The sequence below is a fragment of the Anolis sagrei genome, chromosome X, assembly GCF_037176765.1.
Source record: "Anolis sagrei isolate rAnoSag1 chromosome X, rAnoSag1.mat, whole genome shotgun sequence".
Taxonomy (NCBI): Eukaryota; Metazoa; Chordata; class Lepidosauria; order Squamata; family Dactyloidae; genus Anolis; species Anolis sagrei.
In genome coordinates this window covers 23,069,037-23,085,606 of record NC_090034.1, presented here as the reverse complement: position 1 = coordinate 23,085,606, position 16,570 = coordinate 23,069,037, and the positions used below count along the sequence as shown (strand labels likewise).

Below are 16,570 nucleotides of genomic sequence, written 5' to 3'. Positions count from 1 at the left end.
AAGCATTCTCTCCTGACATTTTGCCCTTCAGAGGTTGTGTCTCTAACAACCTCTGAAGATGCTTGCCATAGATGTGGGTGAAACGTCAGGAGAAAATACCTCTGGAACATGTCTATACAGCCTGGAAAACTCACAGCAATCCAAGTTATTCTATTCTATTCTATTCTATTCTATTCTATTCTATTCTATTCAACTTCTTACAACCAGACACTGTAGGCAGAGATGCTCACAAATCTGGAACTTACTAAAGGATTCCCCCAGGCAGGAAGAAGCCAGGTTTTGAAGCTGCAAGGTCATTCATTACTAATCAAGGTGGCCAACTGCAGCATTCACACTTGCCTCAAACTGACAGGAATTCTTTCTCCCACCCTGGACATTATTCCACAGATATATAATCCCCACTTGCCTACTTTCCAACAAACCTCATAACCTCTGAGGATGCCTGCCATAGATGTGGGTGAAATGTCAGAAGAGAATGTTTCTGGAACATGTCTATACAGCTCGAAAAACTCACAGCAACCCAATAACAAGTGAATTTATGGTATGACATAGTATGGGATATAATATCAGTTAAGTTTATTTTTAGTACTAATTCTTAAGCAACCAGAAACTACATTTATCCGGCATCTGGGTGTTGATTTACTGAGAGACTACTGTAAATATGTTTTTATTAAAATGGACAGAATGGCTATAATGACCATTTCAAACAGACATACTCCAAAGCCTTATTTATTTACAAACCAGGCATTGGGCTGATAGGTGATCATAACACAACAACAAAGCTAGCTATGAGCAGCAATGGCCTGGAATCTGTACTACTGATGGCACACTTCCCCATGTCTCCAGATCATCTCTCCAAGCAGCTTCATGTAAATGTTTTTAAAAAATTGGAGATAGAATCTTGTGGGATGTGTCCAATGGTACAAAATCCATAAAATTATCTGTGTTGTACATATGTTACACACCATGCTTCCACAACCAGGATGGGAAATCCTTTAGGCCATATGCCCTACTATTGCCCATTCAACAGTTAACAGCTCATTGGCAGCAGAATGGCTTAAGCACACTGATCATAGAGTTATACACTTGTCTTTAAATTCCCTCCACTATGGGGAAACATTTTTATTTAAATTGTCATAATTATTTTGAAATCAGCCTATCATACACATTTGAACAGCTTCAAAAAAAAATACTGCAACTCCCAGAATTCCCCCAGCAGCACTATGCATCCTTTAAGGGGCCCATTTAGAGAGCCAGACCAAGCATCTCTCCCAGCACATGTGCATTTCAAAATTGTTAAGTTTGTACAGTGCAAATGGGACCGAGGTTGGTGCAGCCCAATGAAGCAGATCCAGATGTGTGGCAATGGCATATGGAAAAACACACATTTCCTACATGGGAGGAAAATGGACCTTTGAAGTAAAGACTTCCCCAGATCTAACAATGATTAGAGCCATTCCATGTCTTATCACAGTATCCCACTATGAAATGAATCAACCCTATTGAAGTGGAGACAGGCTCATGATTCATGCTGCGTATTTCTCTTCACATTAAGTTGATCCAAACACCCAGATTGGACCTATAGCCTCATATTACTGACTCAATCCCAAACTCCCAGAACAATTAATATGCAAGATGTCATGAAAGTCCCATTATCCTATCTTATATATTGCAGCTCAGTAAACAAGAAACTAGGAATGAAAAGGAAACTCTGGTGAGACAAACAAGAATACCGTTAGCCCTCAAAATCCACAGATTTTGTATCTATGGATTCGACCATGTTGTTGTTCATTTGTTTAGTCGCTTCCAACTCTTTGTGACCTCATGGACCAGCCCATGCCAGAGCTCCCTGTCGGATGTCACCGCCCCCAGCTCCTTCAAAGTCAAGCCAGTCACTTCAAGGATGCCATCCATCTATCTTGCCCTTGGTTGGCCCCTCTTCCTTTTTCCTTCCATTTTCCCCAGCATCATTTTTTTCTCTAACCTTTCCTGTTTTCTCATGATGTGGCCAAAGTACTTCAACATTGCCTCTAATATCCTTCCTTCCAATGAGCAGTTGGGCTTTAATTCCTGAAGTATGGACTGGTTGGATCTTCTCGCAGTCCAAGGCACTCTCAGAATTTTCCTCCAACACCACAGTTCAACCATGCCTCACTTAAAATGTTCTTAAACACACCAAAAACGTAAACCTGGATTTTGCTATAAATAATAATAAATAATAATAATATATAAGGGCACTATTTCCCTATGGCCATTGTAGTACGGTGAGACTTGAGCATCCATATATTTAAGTATCCACAAAGGGTTCTGGAACCAAACACCAGCACATAATAAGAGTCCACACTTGTATTTTCATTGTATTTTGTGGAAGATGAAGGGTGAGCTATGCATGTCACATTGAACTCACTGGAAGAAAAGGGAAATGTAAGTGCAACTAATAAGAATAGAATAAGATGCCATCATCGAAAGTCATATGGAGCCAGAGTTGCATTGCTTTATGCTGACAGCCACATCATTGTTAAACAACTGCTGGAAGCAAAGATCTGCTCTGATGTTGATCTCTCTGATCTGAAAATCCAGATCCCAGGTGTCTTGAGAATGTGCTATTGCTCAGTGGAGAAAGAAATGCCACCTGCCTGCTCTCAGAAGCCCAGTTATTTTTGCTGCCTTTGCTTCAGGTGCCATTTGGGGGCAAGCAGGTGTGTCCTTGGGTACCAGTGAACACACATGTACCTCTTTTGCTACGTCATAACAAACCACTCCTTCCTTATTATTATTAAAAAGCATATGCATGTGTGGAGTTTGTTTCCAAAAGGTACTGAATCCAAAAAAAATAATAATTGGAAATTGAGTGAAAGATAGCAGCACTTTGTTGACTAGGAGTTACACTATGTAACAAAATTTGAAGCAATTTCTGTTCCTGGTCAGAAAGTGTTGTTTCCTGTTTAATTATGCAGTACTTAAAGCCAACCTCAAAAACTGTGGCATAGACACCAAGAACTGGGAAGCCCTGACCCTTGAGAGCTCTAACTGGAGGTCAGCCATGACCAGCAGTGCTGCAGAATTTGAAGAGGCACGAATGGAGGGTGAAAGGAAGAAACGTGACAAGAGGAAGGCACGTCAAGCCAACCCTGACTGGGACCGCCTTCTGTCTGGAAACCGATGTCCTCACTGCGGGAGAACATGTGGATCAAGAATAGGGCTCCACAGCCACTTATGGACCCACCGCCAAGACACCACATCTGGAGGACAATCATCCTCGAGCTACGAGGGATCGCCTAAGTAAGTAAGTAAGTAAGGAAGTAAGTAAGTAACTTACTTTGAAAGTTGCTCTACTCCATTTTTGTGCAGTTTTCCTTAACTCTATGTTGTGGGAGGGGCTGCAGACCATGTGACTAGATCTGGGACTATTCAGATCTCAGACTCCATTTTAGAAACAGTATACTTTTAGAAGTCAGTAGAAACAATGCTGTAGAGATGCCATTAGAATGTAGAAATCGACAGCACAGACTCTATTAGACTCTCAGGCCAGAGAGATGCTTTGGACTTTGGACTGTTGATTCTAAGAAAGATGCCCTGTGTTATCTATACAGAGAAACTACTTCAAATCCTATCTGTAACTGGATTGATCAGCAATGTACCTGTATGCTGAATCATGAAGTTTGTGAGTAAACAAACTATATTATTTTAATGAAGACTACTTTATTTTTGGTCTCTTGAGAGCATAATTTAAACCAAGATATTTTAAGGGAGAGTAGATGTTTTTGGGCAACTGAAAAGAAACACTTCTGAAACAATTCTGAAACTCTGTGATATGTTTTTTGTGCATTGGCATATCTTTGTTCCTAACAGTTCAAAGAGATATCTAGGTATATCAGTCTAACAGCTGAGAAACCTAATTGCCTTGCATGAATACTAGTGGATATTTACCACTAAGGAGAAGGTTGACTCAAGCGAGTTTTTAACTTTTCTCAAGAAGATCATATTTATCTCCTGTGCTATGCTAATATTTAATATAATATAATATATTGTATATACATATAATATTTATAATATTATAATGTAATACAGTATAATACTACTACTACTACTACTACTACTAATAATAATAATATGATATTATAATTATATATTTTATATTACACGTAATATTACTAATAATATTACAATATAATTGTATAGTACAATATAGTGATGTATAGTGCTGATATTGTATTGTGCTAATGTTACAATGTATTGTATTGTATGTGTGTGTGTGTGTGTGTGTATCTGTTCTGAGTCCCCTTCAGGGTGAGAAGGGCGGCATATAAATGTCGCAAATAAATAAATAAATACTTTGCAGAAGGTTATGATCTTTAACAAGGTCATGCCTTTCCAAAGATTATGACTATTCCAAATAGTGTGAATGCCAATTAATCTCCAAAAGGATCATGCTTCCAAAAGCATGTGGAAAGTCCTGGTTTTTCCCAAAAAGATTATAAATAGCAATTTTCAAAAAAACAACAAAACACTATAACAAACTGTACTGCAGGATGTCCCTCCTGCAAAAGTTTAACAAACCTTTTCCATGTCTGTATGATGGAACCCATTAGGAAATGACACACTATTACAGAGTGTACTGATCAAAGCTATCAAAATGTATCAAATCACTTAGGAACAGGGCTTGGAAAATGTCGTGTTATAGCAAAAGAATGCCTACCCTCAGCACATTTTTCCCAATTCCAATACAATTCGATCAGATGGATTTGGCACTTTTGGAAACAAGCTCCACATGTTTCCCCAGAAATATGGATACTTGTGAAATTGACAGGTGGATTGCGATAAAAAGCATTGAAACAGATTGACACTACTAAGCAAAATATATTACTGAGCATATGGAATGCTTTTACAACAAAATCTTATACGTGTTTCATTAAACGCAAACATGACATTGATTTGGGGGAAGCAGGGTTACTCCCAGGTTACTATTCACTGGAAAACAGTCTCAAAGCCCAACCCAATAATGTCAGCATCTCTGCACACTAACATCTTCTAGTTACAGCAGTGGTCCTCAACCTGTGGGTCGCAACCCCTTTGGTGGTCAAATAGTCTTTTCACAGGAGTCGCCTAAGACCATCGGAAAACACATATTTCCAATCGTCTAAGGAACTGAGACACCACTAACTTTTTCCAGCAATCGTTTCCCAGAGACCTCTTCTTATTCTCTGGAGAGACGTGATGACATCACTCAGCCCCCCTCCCCCCCCCTTGCCCTTTCACCATTTTAGGAGGAAGAGATGAGAGCAATGGAGGTGAGGCTTGCTTTTGAGCCAAGAGGGAAGAGGAAGGAGGAGGAGGTGGTGGAGGTGAAGGAGGTGAAGGTGAGAAGGAAGAAGGTGAGGGGGACTGCGGAGGGGGGCTGAGGGGGAGGGCAGGGCTTAGAGAGGGGTGAAGTGTCCATCTATGGTCAAATCCCAGGAGAAAGAGAAGTAACAATGAAAATACATTCTGCATATAAGATAGTTACATTATGTTTCATAACAGTAGCAAAATTACAGTTATGAAGTAGCAACAAAAATAATTTTATGGTTGGGGGTCACCACAACATGAGGGACTGTATTAAAGGGTCATGGCATTAGGAAGTTTGGCAACCACTGAGTTACAGTGTATGTGTCAGAACACCAAGGAACTGCACCAAACTAGAGAACGAGAAAGACATAGCATGCACATGGCCATGTCAAAGGACACAGCTAGTCCTGGATCCTACATCAGACCAAGTTGGAAAGACCATGGGTATATTGTTGCTTGCAGGTTGAAATGCGGAAGATCTAGGTTCAGGTCCAGCGTAAGCCATGCATTTCACTAAATGACCCCAGACTTGTCAATCTCTCAGTGTGATCTACTCTTAGGATGTTTGTGACCCAGAAAAGTAGGAAGAGAGACATGTGTGATATTCTTAAATTAAAGGTGAGAAATCAATATTATTCATCCTATATATAAAATCCACTGCATTTAACATACTACACCATGCTTGCTCACTTGACCTTGCACAAATGATTTCCACTCTTACTCTCCATCATTTATTTATTTATTTATTTATTTATTTATTTATTTATTTATGCTATTTCTACCCCGCCCATATGAGCCCGAAGGCGACTCAACCTACAAAATGGAAATACTAGTATACACTGCTCTTCTTAAAGACAGCACACAACAAGTTGACATGCCATTTTTTTTTTGAAATGTTGTGATATGGAATACGTCCTAGAACACACTCCCGTCAGAAGGGTCATGAGACTGGGAGCTGCACCGTCCAGCTGACTTCTATAAATGGAATAAGAGCCTTATTGGTTTTGACTCAAGGTAGCACAATATCTTGGATTTGTCCATAACATACTTGCTTCAGGATTCTGGAAGTTGAAGTCCAAGAAGTATCTTTTCTGAGCTGTTATCTAAGCACCTTCTGGTTGCTTCTAAGCACACTAACACCTTAAATCAAGAAATAGTTTTCTAAGAGCTACAGAGATACTCACAGGAACACCTCAGCAAGCAAGAGTCCAAAAGTAGCAGGCACAAACCCAGAACCTCAAGCCATGACTGATAAGAAATGAGAGACTCCCCCCTGGGCACAGAGAAGACTGGGTGACTTGGAAGGCGCTGAACAGACTGAGCTCTGGCACCACGAGATGCAGAGCCAATCTTAAGAAATGGGGCCACAAAGTGGAGTCCATGACCTGCGAGTGTGGAGAAGAGCAAACCATAGACCACCTATTACAATGCAACCTGAGCCCTGCCACATGCACAATGGAGGACCTTCTTATAGCAACACCAGAGGCACTCCAAGTGGCCAGCTACTGGTCAAAGGACATTTAGTATCATGTCAGGTTTTTTAACTTTGTGTTTTTTAAATCCATTACAACTGTACCCTTGGTTTGCTTCTGATGCGATAAATAAATCTAAGCACCAGGCTAATTATTTAGAGGAATAGGATGATAAACTGCATTGACCTTTTATGTTGCCTGAGGAAGAGCAGAAGGAGTTTGCTATCTTTGCTGGAAGATATTAGAAAGCGGCAATGCAATAGCCATCTTCATCAATTTGAAAGGCTCACACATAGAAGATGGAGCAAATGTATTTTCCACCCTCCAAAACAGGAGATGGAAACAATTCAAAGAAAGGAAGACAGAACTTTAGGAGAAGTCCCCTGATAGTGCGAGTTGGTTGAGAACAAAACAAATAGACCCAGGAGCTGGTCTTTTTAAAAGGAGAATCAGGGGACATCCTTTCAAGGGGACTTTGCTGCATCAGCACAGCCTTCGCCTAAATGACCTCTGCATTCCCTCCAGCTCTGTGTCTCTTAGGTTTCTTATTTTCAGAACTGACACACTTTTTAAGAAAAGCTCTGACATCAGGGTCTTGTGTGCCTTTAAAACAGATGGTCTTTTCCCTTCTTTCTAGGAGCCACAACTTCAGATGATTTAATGTGATGAATAATGCCACTGAGGGTATGTTTTTGGTCTGCCAACTTTCTCTGGCCAAAATACAAATGCTAAAGAGCTCTTCTTAAAACACTGATCTATCTTGCCTGCCAATAAAAAGGAAGACATCTCAGAACAAAGGAACATTGGAGCAAAGAGTCCTGTTCAAACCTGCTTTAATAAACCAGGAATCACCAGGCTGGGCATGGATGGAGTTTGAAGCCACCCCTCAGCAGAGACTCCCCATCCAAGCATCTCAAATGTACAGGCCTACAACTCCCACCATCCTTGTCCTATAACTCAAATAGTCTTGCTACCTGGGAATGAGAGGAACTGTAGTCCAAAGCATCTGCAATGGGGCCAAGGAGGAGAAGCTTCTGCCTTCGAGGGATGCTTAGCTGGAACCCCAACTGTTCCATGTCGCATTGCAGTGTGCCCAACGGTGAGCCCTTCCCTCAAAAGAGGCAAAAGAGCTCTACATAAGGGACGACTGCCTCCTACAGAAGGCTGCTCTCTGAACTTTTCTACTCTGCAAGAGGACTAGAGAAAGAATAGATCAGAAATTCATCCTTTGGTTATCAAGGGAGATCGAGTGGAGCGGGTGGCCAGTTTTAAGTCCTGGTTGCTACATTGTTCAGGAAGACTTGCCCTGGGAAAGCGTTCATACTGCGGTTGTGTTAGTTAAGACAGCCCAGCAGAGATCGCATTATTATCCAAGACTTTGAAGAAACAACTACCATTCCTGCCCAGAGGATAATGGGTTAGGATAAGGTTATAAATGAAGATCGAGTGGAGTGGGTGGCTAGTTTTAAGTCCTTGGGTGCTGCATTGCTCAGGAAGACTTGTCCTGTGGCATCATTCCTGCTGCGGCTGTGTTAGTTAAGAGAGCCCAGCAGAGACTGTATGATCTCAGACTTTTAAGAAACCAACAATTGAATGGAAAACTGTTAGTGACATTCTACCGCTGTGTATAGAGAGTCCTACATCTGTTCATGGTTTAGTAGCCACACAGTGGCAGATAGGAAGATGCTCCAAAGGGTCACCACTCCTGCCCAGAGAATTATGGGTTGCTCTCTTTCTCTCCACTTTGGAAGAACTTTATCATTCCTGCTGCCTTAAGAAAGCTCAAAATATTCTTAAGGATCCATCTCACCTTGGATATGTGTGCTTTTCATCTTAAGAACAGACAAGCATCTCGAGCTCTGAGGATTACCTGGGAAGGAATCCTCCCACTGGAGCATTGCAGCACACCCAAATACCTGGGAGCCACTCTGGACCATGCTCTGACTTACAAGAAGCACTGCTTGACTATGAAGCAAAAAGTGGGTGCTAGAAATAATATCCTACAAAAGCTGCCTGGCACAACCTGGGGATCACAACCAGACACAGTGAAGACATTTGCCCTTGCGCTTTGCTACTCTTCTGCTGAATACGCATGTCCAATGTGGAATACCTCTCACCATGTTAAAACAGTGGATGTGGCTCCTAATGAGAAATGCCACATTATGACAGTATGTTTACAACCTATACTGCTGGAGAAATTACACTTACCCGGTTTTGCACCACCTGACATCCATCAAGAAGTAGCAGCCAGCAATGAAAATACCAAGATATTGTCATCTCTGGCCCATCCTCTGTTCAGATATCAACCAGCACACCAATGCTTTAAAACAAGAAATAGCTTCCTAAGATCTGCAGAGATACTCACAGGTACACCTCAGCAAGCGAGAGTCCAAAAGTGGGAGGCTAAAACCCGGAACCTCAATCAGTGGCTGAGACCGGATGAGAAACTCACTCCTGGGCACACAGAAGACTGGGCAACTTGGAAGGCACTGAACAGACTGCGCTCTGGCTTCAGGAGATGCAGAGGCAATCTTCAGAAATGGGGCTACATAGTGGAGTCCACAACATGCAACTGTGGAGAAGAGCAAACCACAGACCACCTACTACAATGCAGTCTAAGCCCTGCCACATGCACAATGGAGGACCTTCTCACAGTGACACCAGAGGCACTTCAAGTGGCCAGCTTCTGGTCAAATGACATTTAGTATAATGCCAAGTTTTTAACTTTGTTGGTGCTTTTTAAATATAACTGTATTCTCAATTCGCTTCTGACATGATAAAGAAATAAACCCTGGATATTCTTTTTTTTAAATAGTTACCACCTGGCAGACTGTATAGGATGATAAAAACAAGTACAAACAGCCTTTTATCCCAGTGCTCTGACTATATTGAACTCTATGGTTTCATACTGATGTGGTACTGCTGCAGGTATGGGCAAATGGTAGGCTGTTACGAATTGTGGGAGTTGAAGTCCAAAACACCTGGAGGGCCCAAGTTTGCCCATGCCTGTATTATGGAGTTGTGAAATTAGGGATCAGAATGTGGAAAGATGGGTACCTTGTTCTGTAATTTGTACATATGTATAATGTGATTGGGAATAGCATTTTATTTCATTGTATGACGTACAATGACAACAAAGTGATTCTTTTCTAGAGGGTGGCTCTTGCTCAGAGCTAAGGGGCACCTATTCTTGGCGCAAGAGAAAGGGTGGGAGACTTTCCCCCAAATCCACCTGTGCTCTCATCCAATGCAACAGGGCAAGGCGAGGGCAGGAAATGCTCGTTTTTTTCCTGCATCCTCCGATTCCAGGCTTGTGGGTGCCAAGAACAACCTTTCGGGAGGCATCTGGTGTCCCTGTTGCCAATCTCACACATACAGTCAAGAACAGAAAGTGCGCGAGAGCAAGATGCTGGTTTCAAGATGTGGGCTGTCTCTAGATAAGGCATGGGCCAACTTGGGCCCTCCCTCCAGGTGTCTTGGACTTCAACTCCCACAATTCCTAACAGCCTCAGGTCCTTTCCTTTTCCCCCTCAGCCGAGCGGGCAGCTGAGGGGGAAAAGGAAAGGACCTGAGGCTGTTAGGAATTGTGGGAGGTGAAGTCCAAGACACCTGGAGGGAGGGCCCAAGTTGGCCCATGCCTGCAAGAAAAACCACCTCTCTCAAAACTGCACAGCAAAGGACTTTCTTTGAAAAGACAACACACAACTGCTTTGGGGGGGCTGCCTATTATATAACAAGACGCACACCCTTTCTCTCTCTATAGACACACATATTCCACACCTCCTTGCTGATAAGTCAGTGCAGAATTTATTCCTATGGAAAGTGTGCTCAAAGTTATGTCTTTTTTCCCCCAACTGAAATCCCACCAAGAAGTTATGAAGGAATTAAACAGGAAATCAAAGGGGAAGCCAGAGGGGAGAGAAACAGGAGAACCAAGAAAAAGAAGAAGAAAAATAGGAAAGTATGTCTTTTGACTCTGTTATAAGACTATTTCACTTGGACGGGGCAGAGCAAGCAGGGCGTGTAGAATCAGACTTTTAAATCCCTGCAAACGGGGAAGAGACACTTTCCCAGCTTCTTTATAAACAAGTTTCAGAATGATGCCAAGAGTTAGAAAGCAAAGGCTGAGAGGGAAGCAGAGACTTATCTGGTCATAGCATAAGGTGAGGAAGGAAGGAAGGAAGGAAGGAAGGAAGGAAGGAAGGAAGGACAGAGGAAGGAGAGGGAGGGAAGGAAGGAAAAAGAAAGAAGGAAGGAAGGAAGGACAGAGGAAGGAGAGGGAGGGAAGGAAGGAAAAAGAAAGAAGGAAGGAAGGAAAGAAGGAAGGAGAGAGAGAAGAAAGGAAGGAAGGAAGAAGGATGGAAAGAAGGTAGGAAAGAAGGAGAGGGAAGGAAGCAAAGAGGGAAGGAAATTTAGAGGGAGGGAGAGAATGAAGGAGAAAAGAAGAAAAGGAGAGGAAATGGGAAGGAAGGAAGATGAAGAGAATGAAGCACAGAGGGAAGGAATAAAAGAAGGAGAGAGGGAGGGAATGAAGGAGAGAAGAAAGCAAAGAGGGAAGGAAGGAAGGAAGGAAAAAGAAAGAAGGAAGGAAAGAAGGAAGGAGAGAGAAGGAAGAAAGGAAGGAAGAAGGGTGGAAAGAATATAGGAAAGGAGAGGGAAGGAAAGAAGCAAAGAGGGAAGGAAGATAGAATGAGGGAGGGAGAGAGAAGAAAGGAGGAAGGAGAGGGAGGGAAGGAAGGAAGAAAAGGAGAGAAAGGGAAGGAAGGAAGGAGAGAAGGAAGCAAAGAGGGAAGAAAGGAAGGAGAGAGGGACGGAAGAAAGGAAGGAAAGAAAGAAAGAAAGAAAGAAAGAAAGAAAGAGGGAAGGAAGGAAAAGAGAAAAGGGAAGGAAGGAAGGAGGAAGGAAGTAAGCAAAAACGGAGAGAAGGGAGGAAACAGGGAGAGAAGGAAGAAAGGAGAGAGGAAAGAGGGAGGGAAGGAAGGAAAGAAGGAAGGACGGACAGGAGGAAGGGAGGAAAGAAGAAGAAATGAGCGAGGAAGGAAGGGAGAGAAGAAAGGAATGAGAAAAGAAGGGAAGCAAGCAACCAAGCAAAGAAGGAGGGGAGGAAAGAAAGAAGGAGAAAAGGAAGAAAGGAGAGAGGAAAGAGGGAGGAAAGGAAAGAGAGAAGGGAGGGAGGGAATGAAGGAAAGAGGAAGGAGAGAGTGAGGAAGGAAGGAGAAAAGAAGGGACGCAAGAAAGCAAGCAAAGAGGGAGGGAAGAAGGAAGAAAGGAGAGAGGAGCGAGGGAAGGGAGGGCGCAACCTACCTCGGCCGGGCGAACAGGTTGCAAGTCCCGCTCCGCGGCGTGGGTCCAGGCGGGGAGGCACCCCCAAGCGGGGCAGAAAGGGGCCCGGGAGCCAAGCGCCCAAACCAACCCTCGGGTCCCGCGGGGAGAAGGAGCCCGTCCTTCCCTCGCCTTCTCCTCCTCCTCCTCCTCCTCCTCCTTCCTCGCGAGTGGGGAGGGGACTGCGGGCAGTCAGCCGCGGCGAGGTCCGCTTGCGAATGCTACCCAACGGCGGGGAACGACTGCGGGCAAACCCCCGCCTTGCCAAGGAGCCGGGAAACGTCAACTCCCGGAGGAAATGAGAAGCAGATTGCCGGCTCTTGGAGGGCGGCGCGGCGGGACGGGGCGGGGGCGAGGCGGAGAGCCCTTCCTCCCTCCCTCCCTCCCTCCCCCCCCCCTCCCGCCCGAGCAGCGTTGCTTCTTCTTCTTCCACCTCTTCCCCAGAGCATCCCTTCTCTAGAGCTGTTAGGAATTGTGGGAGTCAAAGTCCAAAACACCCGGAGGGACGAAGTTTGCCCGTGCCTGCTCGAGAGGGATCCTTTCTCCAGAAGTATCCATTGCCTAGCGCCTCAGATGCCTCATCACACTAGAGAAAAAACCCACTTAAAATTCGGTTGCTGCCTCTTGCAGGATTCTAGGATTTGTAGTTTAGGGAGGCGCCTTTAACAGCCCCACTAAACTACAAACCCCAGAATTCTGCAGGAGGCAGTAACCAGATTTTAAGTGGATTTTTTCTCTCTAGTGTGATGATGTGGCCTCCATCTTTTTCTCAAACGTTTTCAGCCAGCGAGCCCTTTTTGAAGCCGAAGTTTCTGGTGGAGCCCTAAAAAATGTTTATAGGTTAAAGGTAAAGGTTTCCCCTTACATTAAGTCCAGTGGTGTCTGACTCTGGGGGTTGGTGCTCATCTCCATTTTTAAGCCGGCGTTGTCCATAGACACCTCCAAGGTCATGTGGCCAGCATGACTGCATGGAGCTCCATTATATTTATATTTATATTATATTTATTTGGAACATTTATATCTCAATCACGCCTTTCCCAACCCCTGAAGAGGGACTCAGGATGGCTACCAACAGGCACTATTCAATGCCGACACAATATAAAACATAGCACAAAATACAATTAGCACAAATTAAAACAGTTACCAATATACATTTCACCAGTTCAAATCATCATCCTAATCAGTCCATTGCAGTTCACTAAAAACATTATCTTTTCCAGCAAGTCAGTCTATTCTGCAAACACTTGATCCCACATCCAGGATTTGAGTTTCTTCCGGAAGGTCAGGAGGCAGGGGGCAGATCTGATCTCATTAGGGAGTTCCACAGCCAAGGGGCCACCACCAAGAAGGCCCTGTCTCCTGTCCCCACCAAATGCAACTGCGATGGTGGTGGGACTGAGACCAGGGCCCCCCTGGATGATCTTAAGGGCCTTGGTGGTTCATAGAGAGAAATACGTTCAAACAGGTAAACTGAGCCGGAACCATTTAGGGCTTTATAGGCTAAAGCAAGCACTTTGAATTGTGCTCAGAAACTAATAGGCAGCCAGTGGAGCTGGCGTAACAAGGGAGTTGTGCGATCCCTGTATCCTGCTCCAGTGAGCAAACTGGCTGCAGAGCATTGGACTAGCTGGAGCTTCCAAGCAGTCTTCAGAGGCAATCCCATGTACAGTGTGTTGCAGTAATCTATTCGGGATGTAACCAGAGCGTGGACCACCGTGGCCAAGTCAGACCTCCCAAGATATTATACTATACTATAGCACTTCGGTGCTGAGGCTGTTAGGAATTGTGGGAGTTGAAGTCCAAAACACCTGGAGGGCTGAAGTTTGCCCTTGTTTGTACTCTACTCTACTCTACTCTGCTCTGCTCTGCTCTGCTCTACTGTGTGTGTGTGTATGTATATATCTCACGTATGGATCAGTGGCAGATGGATGGAAAATAGTTGTGTGAAATAATTCACACAGTTATCGTCCATTATCTGGGCAGACGCCACTAGGGGGCATTAGAGAGAGAAGGATAGTCCATTTTATGGGGTTGGAAGGTCAGTTGAAAAAGTTCAACTATTCCCCCCCCCCTTTTTTTTGTTATTCCCCTCCCACCCATGTTCCGTCCTCCAAACAACCCTCGTTCATGAAATGGGAAATGGGGAGGGAGAATAACCAGAGAAAACAAGTAAATTGTTTTCCTTCTTCACACCCCCCCCCCCCCCCAGCAATGGACTATTTTTTTTCTCTAGCACCCCCTGGTGGCCTCTGCCCAGATAATGGAACAGTACCATATATTATATTATACTAGCTAAACCCAGCCACTGTGGCTCAGTCTGATATGAAATGAATGTGAAAGTAAACAGCTCCGTTTTGAGTTCTTATACTGCTGTGGTAAAATTATAGCTACTCTTTGTTTGATTGGTATTTCTACTGGTGATGTAAAAGAAAAGCTGCGCTGTGATTGGTTGTTTTTTCTTCTGTTGAGGTAAAATGAAAGTTACTCTGTGATAGGTTGTTTTTGTCTAATTCTGCTGAGATAAAAGGTAAACTGTGCAGTGATTGGTTGCTAGAGCTTAGTTTTCATTTCTTATAATGAAAGTTTGCCTGTGAGTGGTTGCTCTGGGCAACACAGATTTTCTTTTGGACTACTTTCATAAGAGTGGATGCTCGGATCATTTTTGGTGACCACTTTGTTTCTGGACTGCTAGTTTTACTCTAAATACACATGTGTATTGGAATGCAACGTTGTGTCAAAATTTCATTTTACTATTAAAACACGCGAGTTTTGGAATGCAAGGTTGTGTCAACATGTCAACTCAATTGGCCAACTACTTTTTGAGCTTTGTGAGCACAAACATACACATGCTGTAATTTTATATATAAAGATTACATATTGTATTATATTATATATAATGTATATATACTAGGTATGGGCCAGGCCAGTGACAGAGGGATGGAGTGAGAGAAAAAGTGAAAAAAAGGAAAGAAGGAAAGAATGAATAATACTGTTGTGAGTTTTTCGGGCTCAAAAGGCTATTGAAATCCACAAGCACATGGACAATTTCAACAGAAAGGAGAAATTCATACGAATAAACAAAATCTGGTTACCAGTATTGAAAAGCACCAAAATCAAGACAGTAAATAAGGAACACTGCTCAGAAACAGGGGAACTCCAGACAGCAAAGGACGTAGTGCCAGTTAACACCTCCCAAACAAAGGATGCCTCCAGGCACAACAGCCAAACAACCCCTATGCAAATACCCTCACTGATTGACTTTGCAGCTGCAAGGCTACTCAATGCTAATCAAGCTTGCTAATTGCAACATACACACTTGCTTCAAACACACAAGGGTTCTTTCTCTCACCCTGGACATTCCACAGATATATATACACTCCACTTGTTTCACTGCCAACAGAACCTCTGAGAATGCTACTGGAACATGGCCATAAAGATAAAAAAAAACTTACAGCAACCCAGTGATTCCAGCCATGAAAGCCTTCGACAACACATCAATACAATATTGGATATTGTTCCATTATCTGGGTGGAGGCCACTAGGGGGCAGTAAAGAGTGAAAGATAGTCCATTTTATGGGGGTGGAGGGTGGGTTGAAATAGTAAAATGATTTTCCTAATTTTCCTCTCCCCCCCCCATCTCCAGCAAAGGATCACCGCCTTGTCGGGGCGCTGGAGCTTGAGCACCTCAATGATGTCATGTGCGAAACCGTGAAGGGCCACCCAAGACGGGACGGTCGTGGCAGAGAGGTCAGACCAAGCGTGATCCCTGGGGAAGGCAATGGCAAACCACCCCAGTATCCTTGCCAAGAAAACTAAATGGACCAGTACAACCAGAGATATGTCTGTATGCCATTGGAAGATGGGGCTCCCAGGTCGGAAGATGGCCAAAATGCTACTGGGGAGGAGCAGAGGATAAGTTCAACTAGCCCCAGATGTGATGACGCAGCTAGCTCAAAGCCGAAAGGAAGGCTAGCGGCCGACGGTACTGGAGGTGAACGACGAATCCGATGCTCTAAAGATCAACACACCATAGGAACCTGGAATGTAAGATCTATGAGCCAGGGCAAATTGGATGTTGTTATTGGTGAGATGTCAAGACTAAAGATAGACATTCTGGGGGTCAGCGAACTGAAATGGACTGGAATGGGCCACTTCACATCAGATGACCACCAGATCTACTACTGCGGACAAGAGGAACATCGAAGAAATGGAGTAGCCTTCATAATTAATAAGAAATTCGCTAAAGCAGTGCTTGGATACAACCCAAAAAATGACAGAATGATCTCAATTCGAGTGCAAGGAAAGCCTTTCAACATAACAGTGATCCAAATATACGCCCCAACCACAGCTGCTGAAGAAGCAGAAGTAGATCAGTTCTATGAGGATCTGCAGGACCTACTGGATAATACACCAAAAAGAGACATTATTTTCATTACAGGAGACTGGA

General features: G+C 43.6%; 1 protein-coding gene across 1 annotated transcript in view; it reads right to left on the bottom strand.

The window, feature by feature from the left end:
- LOC132781878 (netrin-3) overlaps positions 1-12,343 on the bottom strand; it is a 97,736-nt gene extending 85,393 nt beyond the window's left edge. The window contains exon 1 of the mRNA XM_060786405.2: positions 12,105-12,343. The gene's annotated coding sequence lies outside the window, so the exon portion shown is untranslated. The remainder of the gene's footprint in view (positions 1-12,104) is intronic.
- Between the last annotated feature and the right edge of the window lie 4,227 nt (positions 12,344-16,570).